The sequence below is a fragment of the Sciurus carolinensis genome, chromosome 2, assembly GCF_902686445.1.
Source record: "Sciurus carolinensis chromosome 2, mSciCar1.2, whole genome shotgun sequence".
NCBI classification, from domain to species: domain Eukaryota; kingdom Metazoa; phylum Chordata; class Mammalia; order Rodentia; family Sciuridae; genus Sciurus; species Sciurus carolinensis.
The window spans coordinates 23,675,844-23,686,579 of record NC_062214.1 but is presented as its reverse complement, the minus strand read 5'-3'; the positions used below and the strand labels follow the sequence as shown (position 1 = coordinate 23,686,579).

Here is a 10,736-nt window from a genome sequence, read left to right as displayed (position 1 = left end):
ACATTAAGGATGTTTCAGGGGCCGATTATTATCCCAATTCGTTGTTTGCCTACATACCTAGTTTGTGAGTCGTTTCTGTAGAGGTGGTTGAACTTCTGTGAGTCAAATCTATCAATCTTTTTTTTTCTGAGCATGACTTTTTTTTCCTCCAGTGCTTTTGAACTTTAGGAATCATATCCTATTTGATTATTTTTTTAAAATATTTTTTAGTTGTTGATGGACCTTTTATTTAATTGATTTATTTATACGCGGTGCTGAGAGTCAAACCCAGTGCCTCATGCATGGTAGGCAAGCACTCTACCACTGAGCACAACCCCAGCCCAATGAATATATTTTTTAATTCCAGTCCTTTTTATTGTTTGAGGCAGGTTTTGCTAAATTGCTAAGGCTGGCCTCTGATTTGCGATCCTCCTGTCTCAGCCTCCTGAGTTGTTGGGATTACAGGCGTGAGTCACCATGCCTGGCTATTTCAATTTTCTAGATTTTAAATGTTTGCTAACATTTAGCTGCAGTCCATCGGGAATTATTTTTGTATACATTTTGAGGAGAGGATCTAAGTGGATCTTTTCTTCCCTTTTTCAAAATAATCAGTCAGTCACAAATGAAATGGTTTGGGGCATTCCCACCAGCCTCATTAGCCGTGAAACAAACTCCAGTCATATCCTGTCCCTCTGAAAGTGTAGGGACAAGAAGGGTGATAAACAATTTTTTAAGACATTAAACATTAAACACAAAAGTCTGTGATAGTGTCCAAGCCTGACTTATAACAACCCTGAGAAGGTGATTCATCATCATTTTCCCGTTTTACGAATGAGAAAACTGAACCTCAGAGAGGTAAAGTAAGTTTCCCAAGGTAAAACAGCTAGTCTGACCCAGAATTGGAACATTGATCAATTGATTGGCTATTCTATTTCAGGGCTTCAGAGTTTAGAACTGGCCTCAAATTATCCAAGTTTCCTTTACAAAGAAACTACCTGATTCCTCTACTGGGAGGTAAGCATCCAGCACTCAGCCAGCCATTCAGACAGTCAGACGAGAACCCGGGTCCAGGGAAAGATGCCTGTTGAGCCTGTTTGTGAATTCGTTTCTCTTATATTATGGAGTCTTGAATTTTTACTGAAAATGTTTGGGATAGTTAAATAAATGTTTACAGCTCTGATTTCCCTTAGGATGAATTTGGCAGGATTGGTGTGTTTTGTTTTCTCCCTTCAAGGGACAGGTTCTTCCTAAAGGTTAAAACAAAGCGGTTAGTTGGGCACGGTGGCACACGCCTGTAATCCCAGTGGCTTGGGAGACTGAGGTAGGAGGATCACATGTTCAAAGCTGGCCTCAGCCACTTAGTGAGACTCTGTCTCTAAATAAAATATAAAAGGGACTGGGGATGGGGCTCAGTGGTTAAGTGCCCCCTGGGTTAAATCCCTGGTACCCAAAAAAAGAAAACGAAGGGGTTTGCAAAGGTGCCTGTGAGTTTCATAGAAACCAAGATGGGAAGACAATCAGGGCTTTGGGATGAATGCCAATTTTGCCCTCCAGAGCCCTAGAAACTGCTGTCCTGGGACTAGGGATGTAGCTCACAAGAGCACTTGCCTAACCTGCATGAGAACCTGAGTTCAATCCCAGTACCACGAAAAAATGAAAGAGAAGAAACTGCTGTCGCGCCTTCCTGTGCCTCAGCATTTCACAGTATCCCCGGTCTTCAGTCCCCGAGTCTGTGCACTAGGAATGCACAAACACAGACGTGGGGAAATACCGGTCTCCACGACTTTGCAACTCACTCCTCACCTTTAAAACGAATCCTGACCGTGTTTCATTGCTTGTTGATTAACCCCTGAGATCTGCTTCAGAGGGCGCCTCGGCTCCTGGAGACACCTGCGGGACACGCCTTAATTTCCCTCAGGTGGTCCCAGTCACAGACCAGGGAGGGGGTCCGGGAGCAGGAGAGCCCGGCGCCCTTGGCCCTGCACACCCTCAGCTGAAACTCACATTCCCCAGCTGGCGGGGCGGCGGAGGCTGGGGCTCTCTCTGAAGCAGCACCCCGTTACCAGTTCCTGGGGGCAACGGCCTTAAGGAACCACCCACCCAGGGATCCTTGTCTTTGGATCTGCCACCAACTTGGTCCCTCTGAGAAGGGGACCAGTGAGCTCTTGCAAAATTTAATGCCCAGAGACGAAGCCGAGTGTGCGTGTGGGACACTTTCCCCGGTTCCTGCTGGGGAGGGCCTGGGCTGCACCCCAGGACGTCCTGAGTGCACAAGGCCTCGACTTCTCAGATGGCTTTTATTTATTTTTTAAAAATATATTTTCGGTTGTCAATGGACCTTTATTTTCTTTATTTACTTATGCTGAGAATCGAACCCAGGGCCTCACACAAGCCAGACCGGCGCTCTACCACTGAGCCACGACCCCAGCACAGCTTTTATTTCTAACAGAAAGGTCCGACCCAATTCATTTATTTTAAGTTGAAAACTTGCTTTGAAACTTACATACGGTAAGAGTCACTCTTTTTGGTGTTTGGTTCTGCGAGTTTTGAGGAAGCAGAATCGGAGCTACCACCGCTTTCAAGGCAGAACTGCCCCACGCGGAGGAACTGCGTCTCCCCAAGTCCTTTCAAGAAACCCCTGCGGCCGGCCCCGCCCTCCCCGTGGATGGTGCAGCAGCCACAGGTCTTTTACATCCAGAGTTCTGACTTTTTCCCACCGTCATATCAATGAACTCACATAGTAGGTAACCTTTTGTCTTTGGCGTCTTCCAGAAAACAAATGGCACTTGAGATTCATCCAAGTCGTTGCAAATGTCAGCGGCTACCCCTTTATACTGCTGAGTAGTGTCCCTCTGTGTGACTCTTCATCTATTCCCCAATGGAGGGAAGAAAGCTGATATGAGCATTTGCATATGGGTTTTTAATTTAACGCAGGTTTTCGCTTCATATGGGAGAATACCAAGGAGCAGGATTTCTGGGTAGCGTGGTAAGTGTGTGCTTAACGTCATAAGAAACTGAAAGTGGCTGTACCACTTGGCATCCCCGCCAGTACTGTGTAAAGTTCCTATTTCTCAACATCCTCATCAGCACTTGGTATTCCTAGTTTTTTGTTTGTTTCTTTGTTTGGTTGTTGTTTGTTCTAGCACGTAGCCTCAATGTTTAAAATCCATCCACTGAGCCAGGCGCCATGGCCCACACATGTAATCCCAGTGACCCAGGAGGAGGCTGAGGCAGGAGGATCATCAGTTCAGATCCAGCCTCAGCAAAAGTGAGGCCCTAAGCAACTCAGTGAGACCCTGTCTCTAAGTAAAATACAAAATAGGTCTGGGGATGTAACTCAGTGGTCGAGTGCCCGGAGTTCAATCCTCAGTACCCAAAAGAAAAACAAAATTCACCAATTGATTCATGTCACTGTTCTGCTTAGGCCCTCCGATGGTTCATACCACACTTAGAATAAAATCCAAACCCTTTAGGCTTATAGGGTCTTTCTTGACCAGCTCATGACAGCCCCTCTGGCCTCTTCTGCTCTTCCTCTCAAGTCACCTGGAATTCCATGCTGCTCTTCAGACATCCCAGGTGCTCCAGCCTTGAGGCTTGCCCCTGTTGGTTCCTCTGCTATATCCACACAATGGAATATTATATAGCTGATAAAATGCAGAATCAGATCCATATACATTGACATACAAAGATATGATGCCTTATTTTTTAAAAAGACAGCTATAAGTTGTTGACCAACATATACAGAATACTTCCAGTTAGACTAACAAAAATCAAAGCCTCCACAAACAGCAAACCCTGTGAATGAAGATATATTTATAATATATGTGCCTGTAGAAGTATACTTGTAATCTACAGAAAAAAGTCTACCTGAAAACATATAAATCAAACTATTAATGGTGATTACTTCTGTGGTATGGTCTGGGAATGGGTGAATGTAAACAACATATTTTGATGCTCTTTATAATTTTTACAATAAACATAACTGTCATTGAAAACTGCAAAGAAAGCCAAAAAAAAAAAAAAAAAAAAAAAAAAAAAAAAAAAAAAAAAGACTATGGGAACCATACTGGCTTCAAGGCAGTGATGAAGGAGGAGAAAGCTAGGCTTCTGATGGACTCTTCTCTCGTGAGCCTCCCCAGCGAGCCTCCCCAGCGAGCCTCCGGTCCCTGCCCGGGCCTGCTGCAGTGCTCCCCGGGGACCGTCCTCTGCCCCAGCCTCGTCAGTCCTGTCTGGTGTCAGGAGACCAGCGGGCACCCGTGAGTCTGGGCGCTGGTTCAGCATCTTCAGGTTTTCAGATGGTCTGGCGGATCTGAGTGCTGATTCTCAGTAGGGGTGCTGGCGGTTGAGTGAGTGGGAAGTCAGCGGCAGGGGCTTCGCGGTAGGGAGGCTCCTCACTGATGGCCTCTTCTGCCAGCAGCTGGGTCTCCCGTGCCCACCGCCACCCGGCTCCAGTCGAGGGATAGGACAGCGCTTGACAAACTCAACGCACTCCCCGCACCCTCGGCCGCTGAGGATGAAGCAGCCCAACCGACCGCAGCCCAGCCAGCCAGCTCCGCCCCGCAGCCCGTGCCGGTGGGCGGGTAGAGTCCACCACCTGGTCGAAGGCTGGCTGGAAAAGGTGTTGCAACTCGGTCCTCCATGCCACCCTGCGAGGGCACCCTGAGACCGTCGTAGGGCCACTCTCTGCGCCAGCTTCACCCATGTCGCCTTGTACCAGGGAAGAAGTAGTCTGCATACCTGTGGAAGGACACCGTCATGACCCCGTCAGGGAGCTAGCGGCTTCCTGACCCCCATCTCCATGGTGGATGTCAATGTCAGCATGGAGCCCACGGGGTGGTGTCATTTGCAGTGTCATTGACGCAGCTAAAGCCATGGCCTCAGGCTTCTAGGCATCGTGCAGACCTGTCCTGTATTAACTGGCCACATCAGAGGTCTTGCTCAGCTGGCTGCTCCTCAGAGAGATGCGCCCAGGTAATGGGAGCCGGGAAACGCGGGGCACTCGTGACCCAGGGTGAAGGCACTGAGCTCCCGGCGAGGCCCTGCGTATTGGTGGGGCTGACTCTGCAGGAAATCTAAGTAGTCCTCAGAGGGGAAGCAGCAGGTCATGCTGGGAGACCTGGTCCGGCTTGAAGACGAGCATCTTCCAGGACCAGGCTGAGTCCAGGCCAGGCAACCGGGCTCCACAGGGGGCCCAGCTCCGTGGTGCAAGTTGTCCACGTTGGGGTCAGAGAAGTAGGCCAGGGTCTTGGCCATAACGCCAGTAGGACCAGGCCCCGCACCTCCGCTGCCCGCGGGACCGGGCCCCCTCCCTTGCCCTTTTTTAGTTTTTATTTTGAGACAGACTCCCTAAGTTGTTTAGGGCCTTGCCAAGTTGCTGAGGCTCACCTTGAACTTGTGATCCCCTGGCCTCAGCTTTGCGGGAGGTTGGGATTACAGGGGTGCCTCACCGTGCCAGGCTTTGGTGTTTTTTTAAAAAAAGGTTGGTTTGGGGCTCAGTGGTAGAGCACTTGCCTAGCATGTGTGAGGTGCTGGGTTCCATTCTCAGCACCACCTAAAAATAAATAAATAAAATAAAGGCATGGTGTCCATCTACAACTAAAAAAATACCTACAAAAAGGATTTGTTTTAATTTAGGTATTCTTTTAGGTATTCTTTTTTTTTTTTTTAATAGGTTTGTTGTTATTTAGGTATAATATTGAGTACACAGTTCAGTGAGTTTTCCTATCTGTAAACATGTGACCACTTCCCATATTAGGACATAGAATGTTTCTAATACTCCAGAAAGCTCCCTCATGATTCTTGCCCCCAATAGTAATTGCTATTCTACTCTCTGATTTCTATCATAGATTAGTTTAATGGAATCCTATGGTCTACACTCCTTTTGTCCAAATCCTTTCTTTCATCACTGTGAGAGTTGCCCAGGTTTTGCATGTGGTTTCCTGCTACAGAGCTTTGTTCTTTTTTCTTTTTGTGTACTATTCCATTGTAGAAATAAACCACAATTAATCTATCCAGTCTTCTGTTGATGGAGCTGTGGGATATTTCTGATTTTCAACTATTGGATAATACTGTTATGAACATTTTCTTTTGCACATCTTTTGGCAGAGATGCACCTTCATTTCTTTTGGTTATGTGCCTGGGAATTGCTAGATCATAGAATGGACATGAGTTTATCAGCTATTTATTCTTTCACTTGTTTATAGTATTTTTCTTTCACTAGATAGAAGTTCCATGTGGGCAGGAAACAAACCCATATTGCTCACTATTACATTCCCAGTGCATTCACCTCTCAGCATCTGGCACATAGAAGATGCTCAATAAATATTAGTTGAATAAATGAAAGAACCAAGTTAAGCTGCTGTCAGTTCAAAGTGAGGACAAAGTCAGGACAAGATCCAGGTTCTCCTGACTTCCACCCTGTGCTGGCTGAGACATGGGAGCCCAGCTGACTCAGAAGGAGACAAAATTACAGGTGCAGTATCCCATTATTCTTTGAAGAAAAAGTGGCTCCTTCTCCCTCTCTCAGTCTACATTGTCACAGCTTGAAATATTCTTTTGATTATGAGAACATTTCCCACTAAGTACGCGTCTCGGGCTCCCCCCACCAGTATTTATGAGCTCATAACTCCAGAATCTGTCACAATCAGTGTTGCAAAAGTGTATCTGAATGTAACAAAATAATTCCATGAGAAATGTAGCAGGAGACCGTTAGGATTCTCTCCTGCCTTATAAACCATCCCCAGAGGATGGGTGTGTATAAATCAGCACCTCCCTTAATTAAGTAAAGCATTTTAAGGAAAAAAAACAAATTAATTACTACTTCAAGGCACCACCCCAGCCGATTACCCAAACGGTTCACGTTCCATAAACCTCGCCTGGATTTAGAAGTAATTATCACTCTTTTGGTTTGTGTATGTGTCCCCACGTGGCAAAGATCTGTGGAATAGTGTGGGATGTTCTTTTCCTCCACTTTTAAAATGATGCAAATTGTTATAAGAATCAGGGCAGGTACAGATGGAGCATCCATATGATGTCGTGGGGTCTTGACCTGGCTGATTCCCCGATTGCTGTGTAACCTTGGGCAGGAATAAATGTCTCTGGTCTCTCTCTAGGCTGGTCGAGCATCTTCCATGCAGCTGGTCTGACCTCAGGGTGAGCATGATCACCTGGCATGTCGTTTGAATCCTCTCATCTCTGCACTCGTCTGGCCTGATGTCCTTCCTGATTCTCCTTCCTGCTGGCTTTGGCCTCGACTGTGCCCTGTGGGCCTCATCCATTCTCATTTTGATCTGGACAGGGCCCTGTGACCAAGGTAGCTGTGGACTAAGGCTTTGCTTATCCCCAACTGCAATCAGGGCCTCACACCGCCGGCTGCCTTCTGATTGGTCCAGTCGCCCAATGGAGCAGGCTGCCTGGGTCTGATTGGTCCAGTCGCCCATTGGAGCAGGCTGCCTGGGTCTGATTGGTCCAGTCGCCCATTGGAGCCTGGGTCTGATTGGTCCAGTCGCCCAATGGAGCCTGGGTCTGATTGGTCCAGTCGCCCAATGGAGCAGGCTGCCTGGGTCTAGCCCTGGTCTTCTGGGAGGCCACTGATAGCATCAAGCACAGCTGGCCTCCACCTGTGAGTCTTGTTCTTGGTCCACAGGCAAGTGCCAGCTCCACTGCTTCTGTCACTTGTCCCAAGTGAGTGACTGAACCCACTGTAAGCACTCAATCAGTGCCAAATCTCAGTGAGAGATGTGGACAATCACACAGAACTAATAATCCAAAAATTTTTTTATTTAAAATTTTTTTTTTTTTTTTTTTTTTTTTTGCTGAAACTACATGTGTGCGCCAACCATGTCCAGCTTTAAAAATGCAACTCTTTAAACAGTTTTGGGGTTATGAGTTGTATACAGTAAAGTGCATGGATCCAAAAGCACAGCTCTGAAAATCTTGACAGAGCACACCCCTGAAATGCCCACCCAGGTGGAGGCAGGACATTTCCAGCCCCCACACCCCGGGGGGGGGGGGTTCCTTCTTGGTCAGCACCCCTGAAAGACAGTTATTCTGACCTCTACCACCACACATTGGTTTCATCTGTTCTTGATTCTTATAAGATGGAATTGCTGGGGGTTAGTTTTTCGTGTCTGGCTTTTTTCTCATCCACTACATCTATGAGATTCACTCTTGTTTCATGCAGTGGCCATTCTTGAATTCTACTTTAGACTAAAATTTTAAAAAGTGATTAGTGGCAGGGCATGGTGGGGCATGCCTCTAATCTCAGCAACTCAGGAGGCTGAGGCAGAAGGATCAAAAGTCTGAGGCCAGCCTCAGCAACTTAGAGAGGTCCTAAGCAATGTACTGAGATCCAGTCTCAAAAGAAAACATTAAAAGGGCTGGGGATGTGGCTCAGTGGTTAAGAGCCCTGGTACCCCTCCTCAAAAAAAAAAAAAAAAAAAAAAAAAAGAAAGAAAACAAGAAAAACAAGAAAAGTGATTAGTGATAACTGGTTGTTGGTATCTAGTTTGACAGGATTGTCAACCTTTAAGGAAAAAAACAAATGCTAAGTTATTTGTGGGTCTAAGACCATCAATATAGTATATACCAAAAAAAAAAAAAAAAAAAAAAAAAGAATAGTTAGTTCTTGAGATAACTCAAGTGCATCCAAGTTCCAAACAGAACAAACAGGGACGGGTTTGATTAGAAAGGCGTCTGACCACATCCCTCTCCTCTTGAAAATCTTCCAGGGCATCTTCTTGTGCTTTAATTCCCAATTGCTGGGTTACCAGACGTTGAGTATCTTTTCTTGGGATCATTTGTCACCTGTTTCCCTTGGATCCTGCAGGGACCGTCTCTGGAGGGTGGGAGGTGGGGGCTGCTTCCCTGAGATCATGTGTGAGAGGGTGGGAGTGATCTGGGCACCCACTTTGGGTTTTTCCCCAAAAGGGCCCCAGGAAATCTTGCTCAGAGAAGGCTGGAGAGTCAGGCTTCTCTGTCCCCCCGGAACCCTCAGTTTCAAGCCCACCTTCAGCCCAGAGAGCGTCTAGGTGGTGGATACGAGGGACAGTGCTGGAGGTGCTGAGCCAGCAGCTCTGGGGTGACCCAGGAGTCTGACATTTTAACACTCCTCAGGTGAGTCCCAGGGCTGTGCCGGATGGAGCCAGCTCCTTGAATTTGAATTTCAGCTCTGTGGTTGCTGTGACCTCCAGCAAGCACTGTCCTTTCCTCATCTGTCCACCTGTCCACCTCATGGGGATAATAGTGGCAAGGAGAAGTGTGCCTGGCATGGAGCTAGCCCTCAAAATAAGTTGGCCGCCTCGCTGCCACCAGCACCACCACACGGTGGTCCACAGCACCCAGAGACTGAGGACCAGGGAGGAGCGTGGCCTTACCCAGCGTCACACTGCAAGTCTTGAGTGGTCCAGGGACCAGAAGAGTCCCCTCTTGCCTCAGGGCTGTGTCCCACACCCGCATGGCGGTGGGCCGGGCGGTCCTGCCTGCCATCTGGCCTGCGCCTTTCACCCACCTCTGGCGCCCTCCTCACCCTTGCAGGGGATCAGACAGGTCCTCTTGTCCTCTTTTGGGAAGACCCAAGCCACCTTTGGATTTCTAAAGTTAGAACAGATGTCTCGTCACCATTCAGATCCCACCATTTCTTTTTAACCCCGGGGCACTTAACCACTGAGCCACATCCCCAGCCCTTTTAAAATATTTTATTTAGAGACAGGGTCTTGCCAAATTGCTGAGGGCCTCAGTGCCGGGGATTGAACCCAGGGCCTTGTGCTTGCAAAGCAAGCACTCTACCGACTGAGCTATCTCCCCAGCCCACGAAGGCTGGCTTTGAACTTGCAATCCTCCTGCCTCGGCCTCCCGAGTTGCTGGGATTACAGGCGTGCACCACCGTGCCTGACAAACCCCACCAACTCTGCCTCTAGAATGTCTCTGACATCCAAGTCCTCTACTACCTGAGGCGAGGTCACTGTCGGCTTGTACCTGGACCCTGTGTCTGGACTTCCTGCTACCACTTTGGCCCCTCTGCATGTTCTGGACACCACCCTGCCCGCAGAGCAATGGTTCTAATCACAGACTACATTGGACCAATCATTGCTTACCGCCCCTGAGTGCGAAACTGGATCAAGAAAATGTGGTAGATACATACAAGGAGGCAGTATTTAGCCTCTGAGAAGAAGGAAATCCTGCCATGTCGAACAACATGGACGGAGCCTGAGGACATTTTTTGCTAAGCGAAATAAACCATCGCCAAAAGACAAATACTGTATGATTCTATCCATCCAAGGTCTCTAAACTAGTTCAACTCAGAAACAGAAAGCAGAAGGGTGGTGGCCCAGGGCCGAGGAAATGGGGAGTTGTTCAACCAATGTAGAGTTTCAGTTTTGCAAGATGAAAAATTTCTAAAGATCTGTTGCGCAACAAGCTACACAGGACACTTAAAAGTGGTTAAGATGGTAAATTTTATTTTGGATGTTGCTTTTACCACCATTAAAAAATTAAAAACCGGGCTGCAGAGGTAGCTCAGTGGCTGAAGTCTTCCCTAGCATGTGCAAGGCCCTGGCTCAATCTCCAGCACTGAAAAAAAAGGGCTGGGGCTGTAGCTCAGTGGAGAGCACTCTCCTAGCGTGTGTGAGGCACTGGGTTCGATCCTTAGCACTGCATAAAAATAAACAAATAAAATAAATGCATTCTGTCCATCTACAAGTAAAAAACAATTAAAAAAAAAAAAAGTGGGAAGAACCCCTTGGTACTCAGGGCCATTG

At 47.4% G+C, this 10,736-nt stretch overlaps 1 pseudogene; it reads right to left on the bottom strand.

The window, feature by feature from the left end:
- Nucleotides 1–1,968: 1,968 nt before the first annotated feature.
- Nucleotides 1,969–4,834, bottom strand: LOC124976267 (histone deacetylase 3-like; annotated as a pseudogene).
- Between the last annotated feature and the right edge of the window lie 5,902 nt (nucleotides 4,835–10,736).